The 17,888-nt window shown below is 43.1% G+C and overlaps 1 protein-coding gene across 1 annotated transcript in view; it reads left to right on the top strand.

Moving 5' to 3' along the window:
* Nucleotides 1-5,004: 5,004 nt before the first annotated feature.
* TMEM40 (transmembrane protein 40) overlaps nucleotides 5,005-17,888 on the top strand; it is a 53,599-nt gene continuing 40,715 nt past the window's right edge. The window contains exon 1 of the mRNA XM_082264872.1: nucleotides 5,005-5,121. The gene's annotated coding sequence lies outside the window, so the exon portion shown is untranslated. The remainder of the gene's footprint in view (nucleotides 5,122-17,888) is intronic.

The following is a 17,888-nucleotide window of genomic DNA, read 5'->3' as shown; positions in this document are numbered from 1 at the left end:
CCGAGTACCTGTCACAACCCCTCAGAGTACCCGAGTACCTGTCACCAGCCCATCAGGTACTCTGATGACAGGTACTCAGGTACTTTGATTGGCTGGTGACAGGTACTCGGGTACTCTGATGGGCTGGTGACAGGTACTCGGGTACTCAGATGACAGGTACTCGGGTACTCCGATAACAGGTCCTCCTGTCATCAAAGTACCTAGCAAAGAGTACATGGCAAACAAACAAAGAGCTGGGGGGGGGGGGCACACCCAGAACATGCATTTCTAAAGCTGGTGCAGCTATAAAAACCAAATAACATGCATATCTACAGAGAATAACGCACACATGCAAAAGAAATGACTATCAAATATATAAAGGCAATCAATAAATATGGGGATTTAGTCACACCATATGGCCATATCGTGCTCAAGCCCACCACTACGTTAAAGTACCCCATTATCAGTGGGTCCTACACTATCCATAAAATGAAGGATGAATCCAGCCTCTCTAAACCATTGGAGATACTTACTCCTTACTGGGAGAGATGTGCAACTGCACTATAAGGGACTCCTCCTATATCTGCTTACTGGTGGACACTGATAACAAAGTACAGGTGTGGGAGGGTGGGGTGCTCAACCCCAGAAGTCTGGTCAGACCGAGTACATAACAAACAAACAAAGAGCTGGGGGGGCACACCCTGAACATGCATTTCTAAAGCTGGTGCAGCTATAAAAAAACAAATAACATACATATCTACAGAGAATAGCGCACACATCCAAAAGAAATGACATGTTCAAAAGACTCATTATGCCTCATAGAATATACGTTGGGGTGTTTGCTTTCCAAAATGGGGTTATTTTGTGGGTAATTCCATTGTCCTGGTGCTCCAGGACCTTCAAAAATGTGATAGGTCGTTAGGAAATTATATGTGTAATTAATGCTCCTAGAACACCTGACGGTGCTCCTTGCACGTTGGACCTCTGTATGTGGCCAGGATGTGTAAAAGTCTCACACGTGTGGTATTGCCATACTCAGGAGGAGTAGCAGAAAATATTTTGGGGTGTAATTGCAAGTATGCATATACTGTGTGTGAGAAATAACTTGTTATTATGACAATTTTGTGTGTAAAAAAAAAAAAAATAATTTCCTTATATTCCCAAGAATTATGGGAAAAATTACAACTTCAAAAAACTCACCATGCTTCTTACTAAATGCCCTGAAATGTTTACTTTACAAAAAGGGGTCATTTGGGGGGTATTTGTACTGTCCTGACATTTCAGGGCCTCAAGAAATGAGATAGGCCGTCGGTACAACAGGTGTGATTAGATGTGATCAGTTTTCAATGATTGGCACCATAGCTTGTAGACTCTATAACTTTTACACAGACTAAATAATATCCACTAATTTGGGTTATTTTTTACCAAACATATGTAGCAGTATAAATTTTGGCCCAAATTTATAAAAAAAATTACTTAGTTGCAAAATTCTATAATAGAAACTAAAACAATTTTTTTTTTCAAACTTTGCGCTTTTTTTCACTTAAATTGCAAAAAAATAAAAAACCCAGTGGTGAAATAATACTACCAATGGGAAAAGAAATATATACAAAATTTGATTGGGTACAGCGTTGCATGACTGAGTAATTATCATTCAAAGTGTGAGAGCGCTGAAAGCTGAAAATTGGTCTGGGCAGGAAGGGGGTGAAAGTGCCCAGTATGGAAGTGGTTAATTACTTACTGAGTATGCAGTTTTTTTTATCTTTTAATCCTTGCCTGTGTTCCTGTTTAGGCTGATGTCATGGCACTGCTGCCCTAGGTTTCCTGTTTCAGGGTGGGTCTTTTCTTTTGCGGCATTTTGTGGAGACATCCTTGCAAGCAGTGTCTCCCTAAACTGTGTGCATCAATGGAAACACATACCCCCATAGCCTAGGATGGCAAGGTAATCCCCTGTTCCTCCCTCTTCTTACCCCCCTTCCCCTCTCAAAACCAACAGACTGGCTAGAGACTGCACTGTCTACTGATAACTCTTTTCTGTGAAGACTGGAAGTTCAGGGCAGCAGCACTTAAAGAGCAGATGCCAGCAGCATTGAAAGTTGTAAACTGTAAGAATTTTAATAGTGTACTAGACAATGCTTTTTTTTATTGTGCTCAATGTGTTAAGCTAAAAAATTCTGAGAATGTAATACCACTTTAAGATTAGGGATGAGCTTGGGTTTGGAAGAAGCCCAATTTCGGCTGAACCCGGAAGTAAGCTGCCATTACTGTAGGGGGATTCCTTGATCCACAACTGCACATACACAAAGAAATGGAAATGCTCATGATATCATTACCTAATACGACCACATGACCATAATAGGTCAATGACATGTGGCAATTTTAGATCAATAATGTCAAAAACATTGCTGCCCCTTGGTATGTAAGCATCTGTGGGAATTCTCCTGTAGCTGATTGTCCCGGGAAAGAAAGCTGCTTTCTGGGTCTGGGCAACCTTGGTTCTAAAGCCAAACCCAAGCTCATTCCTAATTAAAGCAATACAAAACTCAAAATCAAAAAATGTATTACAGTATATTGCAGCTTACAGATTCTTAGATGTGATAACTGCATTTGTTTTCTATCTTAGGCCTTTTTCCCTTTCTTTTTATCTGGTGATCTTGCCAGTACGTCTGTTGTTTTTCAACAGAACAAGCTCTCATGCAAATGTAGCAGTTTAGAGAGTTGAGACAAACCATTTACCACTGACAGGGATGCTTAAAATGGTCAGCTTATGTTTATTTAAAAACTATATTCCAACAGAAAACAGGTGTTTGCTGTAACTGCTTGTGTAACTGTAGCGTTATCTGGAGTTTAGCTTCAATGTGTTTAAAATGAAATGCTGCTGCCCAAAGGTGCCCCCAGAGTGGTGGCACTCCAATATAGAAGGTGTTCTAATGGCCAGATCACCAAGTAAGAACTGGGGGGGGAAGCCTAAAAAAATAAACAAATGCAGCCAAGATATCTAATGATTGTGCAAGCTTCAAGTTATTACATTTTTGGTTTAATACCACTTTAAAATATCAAAGTAATACATACATATATCGATTTTTTTTTTATGGGCAAAAAAAACCTTCTTTTGGTAATATTGTCTTGCAAAAAATGATTTTGAAATAAAAGGAGAGGTATATGGCACTGCTTAGTATTAGAGGGAGTATAAAACACAATAAATAAATACAAGCTTGTGTAAAGTGAATAAATAAATATATATAGCAATGACAATACAAAATAAGTAAAATCAACAAACAAGAAATGCCAGGGTTAAGTATACCTTAATAAGGTGCTGGCTAGTGCAAATTAAAGAAAATTAGATGATATCAGTAAATATATCTCAACTACAAATATATATAAAGTGACAAGTGTAAAAAAATGACTTCAGTGCAAACATAAATAATATATGTATAAAAAATCCAAAAAAAGTCCATATAAATATATAAGATTGGCAGACGACAATATTCAATGGTGACTGGTGAACGTGAAAGCAATCGTGCTCCCCTATGAGATCCACACCTGCCATCTGCCAGCATCTTGGTACAATACTGTGTATATATATACTGTACAAGAACCATCCCTAATATCATTGGTGCCTGCTACCCCTGTAAGTATTAGTTTATCTAGTGAGTGCGGTCCTGGGAGAGAGGGGAGCACGAGTGCTTTCACGTTCACCAGTCACTGTTGAAGATTGTCATCTGCACATCTTATATATTCATATGGACTCTTTTTGGATTTTTTATACATATATTATTTATGTTTGCACTGAAGTCACTTTTTTACACTTGTCACTTTATATATATTTGTAGTTGAGATATATTTACTGATATCATGTACTATTCTTGAATTTGCACTAGCCAGCACCTTATTAAGGTATACTTAACCCTGGCATTTCTTGTTAGTTGATTTTACTTATTTTGTATTGTCATTGCTATACAGTGATACCTCGGTTCACGAACGCTTCTGTTCACGAACAACTTGGTTCACAAACAGAAAAGTTAATAAAAATATGCTCCGGTTCAACTTGGTTCACGAACAGGAGCCGCGGCCATTTTAATGCTATTTCCAGGCCGTCACATGGTCGTGACTTCCTGTAGGAAGATCGTTGAGAGAAGAAGAGACACAGAAAGAAGTCCTGTGAGTACTGTGAAGACACTTTCAGTGACTTTTTGCTTTCTGGTGTGCTTTTTAGCACATACAGTACTGTACTGTACTACTGTACTGTACAATACTGTACAGTACTTCTGTACAATACTGTACTTACTGTATTGTACAGTTCACCCGTTTGAGTGCTTACTGTACTGGACTTCCAATATGGCTTGACAAAGGAGAGAGGAAACCCCTGAAGGAGATCCCCCTGATGTCCTTATGGAGGGGGACTCTCCCTCCAAACAATAACCGCCTCCCACCCGCCTCCCACCTGCCTTCCTCCATGCCAGAAGTCATCTCAAGCAAGGTTAGTGTTCTCTCTTTATACATTACTATACTGTACTAATGTGTATTGTAATTTGTTTTATATTTTTGTGCTTCAAAAACCAAAAAAAAGGTCAGAATGGATTAACCGGATTTACATTGAACCCTATGGGAAAATGTGCCTCGGTTCACGACCAATTCGGTTCGCGACCAGAGTCAGTTCACGAATTAAGTTTGTGAACCGAGGTATCACTGTATATATATATATATATATATATATATATATATATATATATATACTGTAGTTACTATCGACAAAAAAAGCATAGAAGCTTTCTTTAATCACTTAATCATGTGTGAGCAAAAATTCCCCTTCTTTGGAAATTCCGTACACTTTGGAAAGTGAACAGGATTTGCTGTTAAAAGCTGAAATTTAGAAGGATTCAAGTCCAACAAACAGCCAGCTGTGAGCTACACACTTATATAATAGGAATTTAGTCATGATTGTTTTTAACTGTTGGATGTGTGGTTAGGAATAGTAGCTTTGCAACATTACAGAGTGCAGATCAGCAAACACAGCGATGACGTCATGAATAGAAAATGAACACTGAGTAAGAGAGGCGGAAAATGCTGAAGGACAAGGCTGTCATCTCCTGACATCAGTCCACGGGGACAACTCCATTTATACAAAGCAGCTCTGTACAGGTAAGTGCGACAAGTCTTTCTATACATATACTTTCATCCTTTAATATTATTATGTTTTTTACAGTTTGTGTTAATTACATTTTATTCTGCTGAGATAACTTTAGAATGTGCCAAATGTCTGTAACTCTGAAGGACAAGTTACAACATTTCCTGGGTATTGTAAGCCAAGGAGAGTTTCATTTCGTCTTTTTAGATTGTAGACGGAGCTGTGAAATTCAGGAAGTGAATTATTCTGGCGGTGCTTGGGATCTTCAGCAGTTTCCAAATGTATGAAGTTCAGGCTTGCCTATGAATATTTTGTGTTTCTTACAGATATCAGGGTATGGCTTGGTATACAGTTAATAAGCAATAGTAACTGGTCGTATTAAATTCTGTAAAGTACTGTATGCGCATAATATCAAATAAAATCTTTTATCCATAATGAGATACAATGGGGAACTCAGTACTGGTTAAACTAAAATATGTCATTACTTGAAACTAGAAATTTAGGTTTATACCTTTGTTTATGCTGCTTGTAAATAAGAACCTAACTCCCCTATACATTCCCCACCTATCCCCCTTACCTTTTATTATGGGAAAATTCAAAATATATATTGACTTGTCTAGCAGATACATGTTGTTCAGCAGTCCTTTGACACCATTCTTATCTTCTTCAGCCAGCTGCCTCCTCTGGGTTCAGGAAGCCTGGTCATCAATTTTGCAGCAACTCTGCCCCCTGGTCATTCTACGGATGTCAGGGCAGGTTCCCAAGGGGCTGTGGTAGTAGGATACATCATTCTAGCCAAGGCTGGAATGGTGAAGGGTGGGTTGGGTGAGGCATCAGAAAAAAAAAGAAAACGATACATAAAAGACTGTTCCCCAAAAGAGATGCTAACTTTAAAGTGTGGGGGTGGGGGGGGGGGGGAATAAGGCATAGAGAACAAGTTTGTTGAATGAGGGGTGCGCTGATGCAAACAATGTCACAATTTACTTGTAGTATAGTGCAGTGCAACAAAATGCAAACCCTACACTCACCTGTTCTGCTCCTGTATGTTAAAGTGTATGTAAACATCAAATCAATTTTTTAGTATGTTTGGCGTCATGCCTGTAGGAAGGGGTTCAATTATTTCCTTAGCTTGGGCAGGAAGTGATATGTTAACACTGCCTTCTGGCAGAACCTCATATATAGGGTGGGTGGAATCTAGGATGGTAGAAAAAACTGTGTACCTTAGCGAAGAGAGATGTAGTAGACAGTCAAGTAGAACCCTGTTCAGTTCACCAATGTGATCTTCCCTGGTTATGTGCTTTGAGACACCAGATAACCAGCACTGACCTATAGGGAATAGGGATATAAATGTGTGCCAAAAGATTTAGGTTCCTGGACTGTAAGCAGATGTGCCTTATTATTGCCACTATCCATTCCATGAAAGTAATACAAGGCCTTGTGATATGAGTACTCCCAACCAGATATGGGTCAATGTTGTGAGGGACCAGGAGGATAGTGTAGCAGAGGGTTTCCAACCCACCATCTGTACACATGCCAGCAGGCGGCTTCAGTCTGGGTGGGCTTTGGGGCAGTTACAGAATGAAGAGAGTGGTCCCTGAAGAGTCTTGTACTTCTGTGTGCTTCTAGCTCCTGAAGTGTTTGAAAAAATTCTAGAAATTGCTGTAAACCATGGGTGTCCAACCTTTTGGCTTCTCTGGGCCACATTGAGTGTAGAGAAATTTTCTCGGGCCGCATATAAAATATATACTATAGTTAAGGTATATAAGTAATAACACGATGCCATACCCTTCCCGCCTCTCGCACTAATTTAACACAGCTAGAGGATGATCAAATGAAATGGAATCAGTATACAGAGGTTTACTTCTTCTGAGAGATATTAAAGGAACACTCTAACCACCATGACCACTTCAGTGATTTGAAGTGGTCATGGTGGTAGGAGTCAGAAACACTGCACGTGCTGAGATATTTACAGTTATGTGCTGGGGGGCTAGTTGCACCCTTAGCACATATGACTTAGGCAGCCAGAGAATGTCATGTCCCTAGTCATACAAGTATGAACCATGACGTATTATGACAAAAAACAACAACATTAAAAAACATATTGCAACAACTTACACATGCTAATGCACATACCTTTTCTACTTATTTTGCAGACTGCTGGCAGTTACTGCTGGTGGGTACTGCTGGTGTGGTTACTGCTGGTGGGTACTGTTGGCAGTTACTGTTGGCAATCACTGCTGGTGGGTAATGGTGGCGGTTACTGCTGGTGGGTAGTGCTGGTGGTTACTACTGGCAGGTAGTGCTGGCGGTTACTGCTGGTGGGTAATGCTGGCGGTTACTGCTGGCGGTTACTTCTGGTTGGTAATGCTGGTGGTTACTGCTGGCGGGTAATACTGGTGGGTAATGCTGGTGGGTAATGCTGGCGGGTACTGCTGGTGGGTAATGCTGGCACTGCTGGCAGGTAATGCTGGTTATGCGGGTACTGCTGGAGGAAGCAGCGGCTGCAGTAGAGAGCAGAGTCAATGCTTCCTATATGGCTCCTGTCACAGGCGGAATGCATTTCATATCACTCCGACAGAGTCGGAATTATACAGGAAGCAGCGGCTCTGTCACTGACTGCAGACATCCTAAGTCTCCTGCGGCAGCCGGGAGATCGCACGGCACTTGCGGGTGTCTGTGAGCCGCCACCGGCGGGCCGCATTGCCTGTAGTTCCAGGCCGCATGTGGCCTCGCTGGCCATGGGTTGGACATGCCTGCTGTAAGCCTTAAGGAAGTGGTAGAACCTGGTATAAGAACCCGAAAAAATTGTATGCAGAAACTGCACCAAAAACCCCTCGTGGAATTTGTAAAAAATGTTTATTGATTAATAAATTCTATGGAAAAACATACAAAAATGACAATCCTTAAACAAGTAGATACAAGTAAAAGATGAATACCCTTTACATCATAAAGATATGGCATTGGTGCGGCAACCTGTGTTGAACCATCCGGCTGGCTGCCATAGATTATGCAAGAACGCCTAACATGTTTCGGAATAATGTATTGGAGTCCTTCTTCAGAGGTGTGACAATGGGTATTATTCTTTTCTAGAACATAAACGTGTTATATTAGTAGCATGGTTGCGTCTATCATGAATAGTAATGTATATGTAGTCAGAACATTACATAGGCTAATTTGGACTTACAAGTTTCAAGGATTGCATTGCACATCATCGCTGAATGCTAAATAGCCACTGCTGAATGGAATCGCAAATAAGAAGAATACCCCCTGTGATTGTGAACCAGCATGCTCCCAGGAAAGGACAAGGTCGCAGTCACAAGGACCCAAGGGCAGGTATATTGCCCAAATTTTCAACAGCCAGGTACATCATCTAAGGACAAATGAGTAATGTATGTTCAAGAAATTCCTTCTAAATGGACTGGATAGTTCAAAATGAGTAACAGTTGTAAATAAGGAATATGTTTGCTAAGTCCTGTGTATTGAAGAGAGAACAGACTTGCAAAAAGTAGGGGGAGGCTTGTCAACAAATTCCGAGGCAGTACTCCCCACATGGGGTCCCTAAGGTACTGTGAGAGGCATTGGGAAAAGGATAGTAGCATCATACCTGTCTGTTATACAAGGGGATCATTTTTTAGAGAGAACCGTTCGCCATTAGCTCCGTGGAGCACATGCAGACTTTCTGGAGTAATGGTTATATCTCTTACCATTGGTGGCTAATTGTCACTAATTAAGGATTAAGGATCTGAATCAGCTGGCTGTTGGTATCGTGGACACCCCTGTCGCCTTGGTGAAAGGCGGCATCCATGGGGATCCCTCGGCGAGTTGGCGAGTGGTGCTGCCCCACCCCAAGGCGACATCACGCCTCATCACGCCACCAACGCACAAAAGAGTGCCCACCTGCGTTCCAAATTGGAACACAAACAGGAAGAGGCTGCGGACTTCAGGCAGAGAATCGCAGTCCCAACAGGCCTACTGAATGGCCCACCACTGCTTCTAAATGGAGCAGAAGGGGCCTTTGTGCGCCGCATGGTGCAACCCAAATCCCACAGGGGAGCCCCCCAGATGACCTGGCAGCCTCCACCCTGCTTGTCCACTAGCAGTGGGCTAAAATAACAGAAACAGGAGAAAAAGGGTACAATGTATTAGAAGCACAGGAATTTCATACCAAGCATGATTTATACTTATTTCTATGAACAATATCAGGACCATAATCATACCTAGCCCTCTTTTCTTGTACAAAAGTTTTTATTTTAAGAAAAGGCATAAACATACTTCAAAACAAGGTATATGTGTACAATATGAGAAAGAAATGGAACGCAGGAAACAGGTAGCATCAAAATATAATACAAACATAGGGCGTAAGCCAAACTTAAAAAATTGCGGACCAAATAAAGTTTCTTAACAAGAAAAAATCCTTAGACAGAGACCAAAAGTCCCCCTAGTGGCTTATAGTGCAATAAAAACAACAGAAGAAGAAGTTCTAGAACGTTCCAATGAGTAAAGAGAGGTAGGGCCTGAAAGTACCAAGCCAGAGGAGACAGCGACACTAAAAGACATAAGAGAAAGAGGGGGAAGAAGGGGTGAGAAAAGAAGACAAACAAAGTAAGACAATAGAAGAAGACTAAAGAGAGGATGGGGAGAAGGAAGGGAGAACGGGTCCGACGGGGCGAGCGACCAGGGGGCATTTAAAGGGAAAGAAGAGTAGTCTGAAATCTGGAAGGGGCAATGTTCGAGATCCAGGGGTCCCACACCTTAAGAAATTTAGCATGAGAATCAGAGACTATGGCAGTAAATTTTTCATTAATTAGAATATCATTCATACGATTTTTGACCGCCTCAAAACTAAGCAACGGGGTCTTCCAGGATCAGGCAATTGTCAATTTCGTAGCTGTAAACAAATGCTGAGCCAACTGGCGTTGTGTACGGGTCAAGTCAGGTATAGGCTTACACAGGAGCGCCTCATACACAGGGGCGGACTGGGCCGGGGGGAAGGGATGCATTTTCCCCCTGGGCTGCTCTGATGCTTTGTAAAACAGGCCGCTGTGTCCCCAGCTCAGAACTGCGCACGCGCAGTTCCGGAGTTGGCCGAGTGCGGCTGTACACAAGTAACTCCATCCAGGACTGCGAGGCAGGCAGAGGCAGCGATGTGTTCTGTCACAGGGCTGAGTGACTGCATTACCGAAGGAGCTACCCGGCCCCTCCCTCCTCCACAGGAACAGCTGCTAGACTCGAGGCTGGAACCTCTCTCTCTCTTTGCCCGCCCACATTCCAATCAGCCGAGTGCAGTCGGTGAAGAGAATGTGGAGAATGTGTGAGGCGGGCGGGAAAGTTCAAACTAAGCTGTCGGCTCAACAGATAGAGAGCTCCAGTGAGTGAACGTCCAAGTAAGTGAGTGTAACCTCTCCTCCCTCCCTTTCTCTCCCAAATCCCTCCCCTTCACTGCAGAGAAAGATTTTTCTTTCTATCAGCCTGTTACAGTACCTTGCCCTATGCTATGTACTGGGCTCACACTGGCATGCTGGGGTTTGGCTGCAATGCTGGTGTACTGGCAGCCTTCCTGCATGTTACCCCAGTCCCATAGACCTCCTATTAGACTGCACATTTTTACTGCATGCTCTGAAACTGCACAAAAAATGCTGCATGCTGCTTCCTTGGTGGACTTTCAGAAAATGCAGCAAAAACGCACAACCTAAAAGAGTCTAAGGGCCTGCAGCTAAGGAAAAGTGCCAGCACACCTGCACTGCAGCCAAAGCACAGCACACCGTGTGAGCCCAAAGGCTTGTATGCACTTACAGCAGGCACTTACACTCCTCTGAAAAGTGATCCAGTTATGCTGGTTACTTGGCTGTCATGTTTATCCTCCTGCTTTAATACATAGTATCCTTTATCTGGGACAGGATATACATAGGAAACATATACATCATCTTATTGTGACAGCCAGACAACCTGCATCTTCAGGAGTGGATTGGGGATGACAGTCTCCATGCATCTCTATGGATAGGTTTGCTTTAAAGAAACGATAACATTTTGTATATTAAAAAATATACATAATCATGTTGGGGGGGCCATGTGACTGAGGGGGGAGGGGGTACTGCCTACCCAGGAGTTGTGTTTGAAATACTGAAATCACTAGAAATGCGCAGGAAATCCACCATACATAGTCCATTGACAAGTAATAAAGACCAGTCTCAGGCAATCACTCTCAGCTGAGTCCAATGAGAGATGAAAATGAGGGTCACATGGCGTTCTATTACACTTCATAGAACAAAGACTGAGACTTCTCTGTATGGTAAAGTCACTGTCCGCCCTTATAACAAATGTAAAAAATGTGGCAACAATCACCTGCAGAGCATTGCAACCACATCACTGCCTCAGTGTGAAGAGCGTCGCTCACCTCTGGGACGTCATGCCGATCACAGACACTCTGGACTGGAGCGCAGCGGGGGCCGGGGGTGGGGCAGTGCAGCCTGCAGAGGCCCCAATCAATGTAGCAGCCCGGCCGGCAATGCGAGCAGGGGGCATGTGACGTCACGCGTGATGCGTCGACGCCTTTCACGCACGTCGACGAATTTTTGTAGTCGACGAGTCGTGGCAGCCCTAATAGAGACCAATGGAAAACGCCTGTAATCTGCCCAAAAAGAAGCTCATGTACTTTTTTGAGCGTTGGGCGTTTTGCTCACAGCATCAAAATGCTCAGATGTGAACAGGGGCCATTAAAATGAATAGGATTTGTCTTGTTGGGCGTTTTGAGAGCTGATCCTAGAGCAGAAAAACTCCCCAAAACGCCCCAAAACGCCTACATGTGAACGGAGCCTAACTGTGACTCTCGGCTACACTGCTTGCTTGGCTTGCCCAGTGGTGTGGTGCTCACTCACCAGAGAAGATCCAAACTCCACAAGTAGCCTTAAGCCTCGTACACACGCAACGATTATCGGCCGACCGATCGGCCGTCTTTTGTACAGTGTTGTTGTGTTGGTTGGAATGTGCTCTAGTCTGCACACAAATTTTCTCGGCCAACAAAAACCTACTTCAGAAGTGATGTCATGTGCTGGTTAACTTTCCGTGTGTTTTTTCTTCTCTGAGCATTCCCAGTCTTGCTCATCTGAATTTTGTCTGCCGGATTCTGTACTGACTGACGGAAAATCGGCCGTTGTGTTGACGGCCAACAAAAATTTTATAGTCCGCACACCAGATTTTGTTCGGCCGCAAAAGTCGGAGTCGGTTTTCGGAATCATCATACTAACAAGCCAACAATCGGCCGATCGGACGTTGGCCGAAAATTTACGGCCAACAATCGTTGCATGTGTACGGGGCATTAGTGTGGCAGCAGTGACTGCCAAGACTTTAGTCTTCATCTTCCTGCAGTCTCTTTGGTCTGTGTACTGAGTGTGGGGAAGGGGCAGGCTCTCTCATTCTCTCTGGGACAATCATGTGGAGCAGTCTCTTAGAGACTGCTCCACATGATTGCCCAAACAGAGAGTAGCCCCCACAGAGAGTGACCGCTTTCACGCTGCCCGCACAGAGAGTTACCGCTGCCCGCACAGAGAGAGAGAGACCGCTCCACATAGCCTGCACAATGTTGAGTGGTCTCTTTCTCTCTCTCTCTCTTTCTCTCTCTCTGTGCAGGCAATGTGGAGCAGATGGATGGTGAGCTCATTTGGTGGTTCAGTGGGCCACTTGACTGGACTTGCCCCCCAGGCCTAAGGCTGCCAGCCCTCCCCTGCTCATACAGGTCTCTCTTCAGGGTGACCTGAAAAATATTACGGAGCAAGGCATAGATCCTGATCCATAGTCTACTCACCTTGGGACATGTCCACCAAATATGTGCTATGGTCCCCTCCTGAGTGCATCCACGAAAACACAAGGGAGAATACGCAGGTATAAATTTAGCCAGTCTGGCTGGGGTATAATACCATCTGTAAAATACCTTATAAGCATTTTCCAGGATCAAGACATTTCGAGAACATTTAAAGAGAGCCTACCTAGTCCTCTTTTAATGAAAAGCAAATTTAAACAAATAGAGGTAGAGCATTACATTTCATAGTCAATGCAGTATCATGTATAAACTCCATCATATAATAAAAAAAAAAAAGGAAAGAATAAAAGGATCCAATTCACAGGATCCTGACTGAAAACCAAGCAAATAGGGTTTGAAATTAAAGGCTTCATTGAGGCCAGGGGCGATGTTGCCTTAAGATGGAATATCCATCTTAGCTAGCTTTGTAGTAGGGTTTTATTCAAATCACCACCTCCTGGATTAGCACGAATATGATCTAACGCCAAGAATTTCCCCCTTGGCATAGAGTTCCTGTAAACTAGGGCGGCATGTCTCCCAAGGGGAAGGTCAGGGTCCTTTTTGTCAATGCTTACCAAATGTCTATACATTCTTCTCCAAAATTCGAGTTTAGTTTTCCCGACGTATAAGCACCCACAATCGCATGTGAGAAGGTACACGAGTTTTTCAATTGACAAAATGTTTAGGCTTGAACTTGTTGCCATTGGGCAAGATGATGCTTGCCCTTGTGTCCATATGTTTGCAATAGCTGCAGCTACCGGATATGAAAGTACCTGCCACCCTAAATCCTTCTTTCTAGTTTGAACTCACTATGGACCAACTTGTCTCTCAATGAGGTAGCTCTTTTATATGTAATCATAGGTTGTTTGGGGACAAATGGAGCTAAGAATGGATCCATACTCAGAAGGTGCCAATATTTCTTAAAAATATGTTTGATTTGTTTATGCTGTTTGGAGTATTGGGTAATAATTCTAGTTACCTTTTTTGTTTATTGGTTTACTTTGCGTAAGTAGTAGATCATTACGTGATTAGCCCTTCGCTTTCTTATAGGCCTTTTTGAGAAAGCTATTGGATAACCATGTTCTAATGATCTAGATCTTAATATTTCTGCTTCCTGTTCAAAAAGGACATCATTAGAGCAGTTTCGTTCTGCTCTTATGTATTGTCCATAAGGTATGGATGCTAAAAGAGGTTTAGGGTGGAAGCTTAAGGCTTCCAAGATCGTATTGCCAGCGGTAGGCTTTTTATATAGTTCACTGTACAGTTGACCATATGGGTGTTGGTGTATTGATACATCCAAAAAAGTAATAGTGGATCTACTATGGGACATTGTAAACCTAAGATTGAAACTTTTGTTCTGATTTATATTTCCAAGAAAATCCATAATTAAAATTTCAGGTCCATCCCATAGCATGAAGATGTCATCAGTGTATCGGTACCACGTGATGGCGTGGTCCGTATACTTCGATGCAATCTCATCAGAGCATAATAGATGTTCCCACTCCTCCAGGTACAAGTTGGCATATGAGGGGGCGCAACATGTCTCCATGGCTACCCCCTGTACCTGGAGGTAGTGGGAATCAAGAAACATGAAAAAATTATGTATTAGGATGAACTCCAATTATAGAAAAATTAACTCATTGAGTTTTTGTTCATATTGGCTTTTCTGAGAGAGCACATGCTGAACAGCTTTGCCCCTGTCATGGGGAATGGAGCTATAGAGGGCCTCCACTTCAATGGCCACCGTAATGGTCTGGTCAGTGACATGGGGGCCCTCCAGAACCCTGATAACCTGTAATAAGAGGTGGTTCTGTGTATAATGTAATGTGGAGTTGGTTCTCTCCCTCATGAGAGAGCGCTAGCAACTGTGCCTGTGCTGTGTCTAGAAATAAAAAAAAAAGATAGTAGGGCTGCTGTGGAGGACTGGCCCGGTGATGGTGCTAAATACTAGACTAAAATTTGCACCAGAGAAAGGCTTCACTTTGTGCAATCAAGGGATGACGGATTCCCTTGTGCCACTAAATTCTGACTGTGATCGTGTAACCCCCAGGTATATCCCAGTGGTTGAGGTGTGGACATTGTCATGTTTTCTATTTACACTGCTTCTGGAGAAAACTGAGCCCCAGGACCTCTCAATCTCTGCAAAGGTTATCAAGGAACTCATCAAGCCTCCTGCACTTGGGAATTGCCATGCAGAAGCAGAGCTGGACTTTGTACTTTCAGAGGAGTCACCAGACGGTGCATATGTGCCAGGAAAGTGTCAAGGTCTTATCTTGCCTTCCTGTTGGCAGCCATCTTGGACATGTGCAGACTGCTGTCTTTTATAAACTCTGTTTGCATCATCACTTGCCTACTGCCTGGGTGTCGCTCAGTGATGATGTTGCACATCTGACTATATACAGTATCTCACAAAAGTGAGTACACCCCTCACATTTTTGTAAATATTTTTTTATACCTTTTTATGTGACAACACTGAAGAAACGACACTTTGCTACAATGTAAAGTAGTGAGCGTACAGCTTGTATAACAGTGTAAATTTGCTGTCCTCTTAAAATAACTCAACACACAGCCATTAATGTCTAAACCACTGGCAACAAAAGTGAGTACACCCCTAGGTGACAATGTCCAAAATAGGCCCAATTAGCCATTTTTTCCTCCCCGGTGTCATGTGACTCGTTAGTGTTTCAAGGTCTCAGGTGTGAATGGGGAGCAGGTGTGTTAAATTTGGTGTTATCTCTCTCACTCTCTCATACTGGTCACTGGATGATCAACATGGCACCTCAGGGCAAAGAACTCTCTGAGGATCTGGAAAAAAAAAAGAATTGTTGCTCTACATGAAGATGGCCTAGGCTATAAGAAGATTGCCAAGACCCTGAAACTGAGCTGCAGCACGGTGGCTAAGACCATACAGCGGTTTAATTGGGCAGGTTCCACTCAGAACAGGTCTCGCCATGGTCAACCAAACAAGTTGAGTGCACATGCTCAGTGTCATATCCAGAGGTTGTCTTTGGAAATTAGATGTATGAGTGCTGCCAGCATTGCTGCAGAGGTTGAAGGGGTGGGGGATCAGTCTGTCATTGCTCAGACCATACACCGCACACTGAATCAAATTGGTCTGCATGGCTGTCGTCCCAGAAAGAAGCCTTTTCTAAAGACGATGCACAAGAAAGTCCGCAAACAGTTTGCTGAAGACAAGCAGACTAAGGACATGGACTACTGGAACCATGTCCTGTGGTTTGATGGGACCAAGATAAACTTACAGTATTTGGTTCAGATGGTGTCAAGCGTGTGTGGCGGCAACCAGGTGAGGAGTGCAAAGACAATTGTGTCTTGCCTACAGTCAAGCATGGTGGTGGGCATGTCATGGTCTGGGGCTGCATGAGTGCTGCCAGCACTGGGAAGCTACAGTTCATGGAGGAAACATGAATGCCAACATGTACTGTGACATACTGAAGCAGAGCATGATCCCCTCCCTTCGGAAACTGGGCTTCAGGGCAGTATTTCAACATGATAACGACCCCAAACACACCTCCAAGACGACCACTGCCTTGCTAAAGAAGCTGAGGGTAAAGGTGATGGACTGGCCAAGCATGTCTACAGACCTAAATCCCATTGAGCATCTGTGGGGCATCCGGAAGGTGGAGGATTGCAAGCTCTCTATCCACCAGCTCCCTGATGTCGTCATGGAGGAGGACTCCAGTGGCATCCTGTGAAGCACTGGTGAACTTCATGCCCAAGAGGGTTATAGCAGTGCTGCAAAATAATGGTGGCCACACAAAATACTGACACTTTGGGCCCAATTTGGACATTTCCACTTAGGGGTGTACTCACTTTTGTTGCCAGCGGTTTAGACATTAATGGCTGTGTGTTGAGTTATTTTGAGGGGACAGCAAATTTACACTGTTATACAAGCTGTACTCTCACAAATTTACATTATAGCAAAGTATAATTTCTTCAGTGTTGTCACATGAAAAGATATAATAAAATATTTCCCCATAACATCCCATGAACTTAGTCGAAATATGGTACCATCGGGTCAAAACTCTTTACCCAGTTTCCTGATGTGCTCTTTATGTTTAATGCACACATGCAATTGAGACATCTGAGTTTCGAAAACCTGTGGCCATAAAGAATTAGTGCCAAGTCTTAGAGCATTGAATCATAAAAGTATAAATTAGGATATTCAGAAATAGTGGAAAGTCCAGAGGTCTCCTAAAATTATAAAAAAAAATCAACATCTGACCAATGACCAAAGACCACATAACTTGCTCCTTTTCTATTTTAAGTACTTATGTCAATAACTCAATAAACCAAGTCTTTAGCACAAACACACACACACACACACACACAATTAAAGTGGTTGTAAACCTTCACATATACCCAGTGAAGTGAACAGCCTCAGATGATACACAGATATGAAACAAATCCTCCTACATAGGTTTTACTTGTTTATCGGCAGTCTTCTCTTCCCTATGTAGCACTGCCCCCTTGAGGACTACTGAATATTACCCTTTCGGGCCCCCCTGGGTTACCATTAGCAATACTTGCATTCACAATTTAACACTTTACTTCTTTGCTCAGTCAATGATCAGTCCAGGGGTATGCAGTTGTTTTTGGTGTTTTATTATAAATAGGAGTGGGAGAAGGGAATAGTGGGATACTGCAATTAACTATTCACAAGATGGAGAACTTCTAATTCTCGATACAGCCAGGGTGTTGATTCGCCCTGCCACTTAGGTGAATTTGGGTTTAAGTCTCTATCCAGATGACTTGATGAACTAAATTCTCTTCAGGACACTTTCCTAGCATCCTCTTTCTTGACCACTGACACATCCTCTGACTATCCTACTTCGGGATGGCCCCCCTCATCCCCCCGATCCCCTGTACTCATGATACTGTTTTTCCAGGGTCTCCAGTGCCCCCCCCCCTCAGTCAGATTTCCTGGACCTCTGGGTTCAGCTCAGTTCCTCTGGCCCTTAGGACGAA

This window comes from Pelophylax lessonae (genome assembly GCF_965119305.1).
Source record: "Pelophylax lessonae genome assembly, chromosome: 8".
NCBI lineage: Eukaryota > Metazoa > Chordata > Amphibia > Anura > Ranidae > Pelophylax > Pelophylax lessonae.
This window is presented reverse-complemented; position numbering and strand designations above follow the sequence as displayed.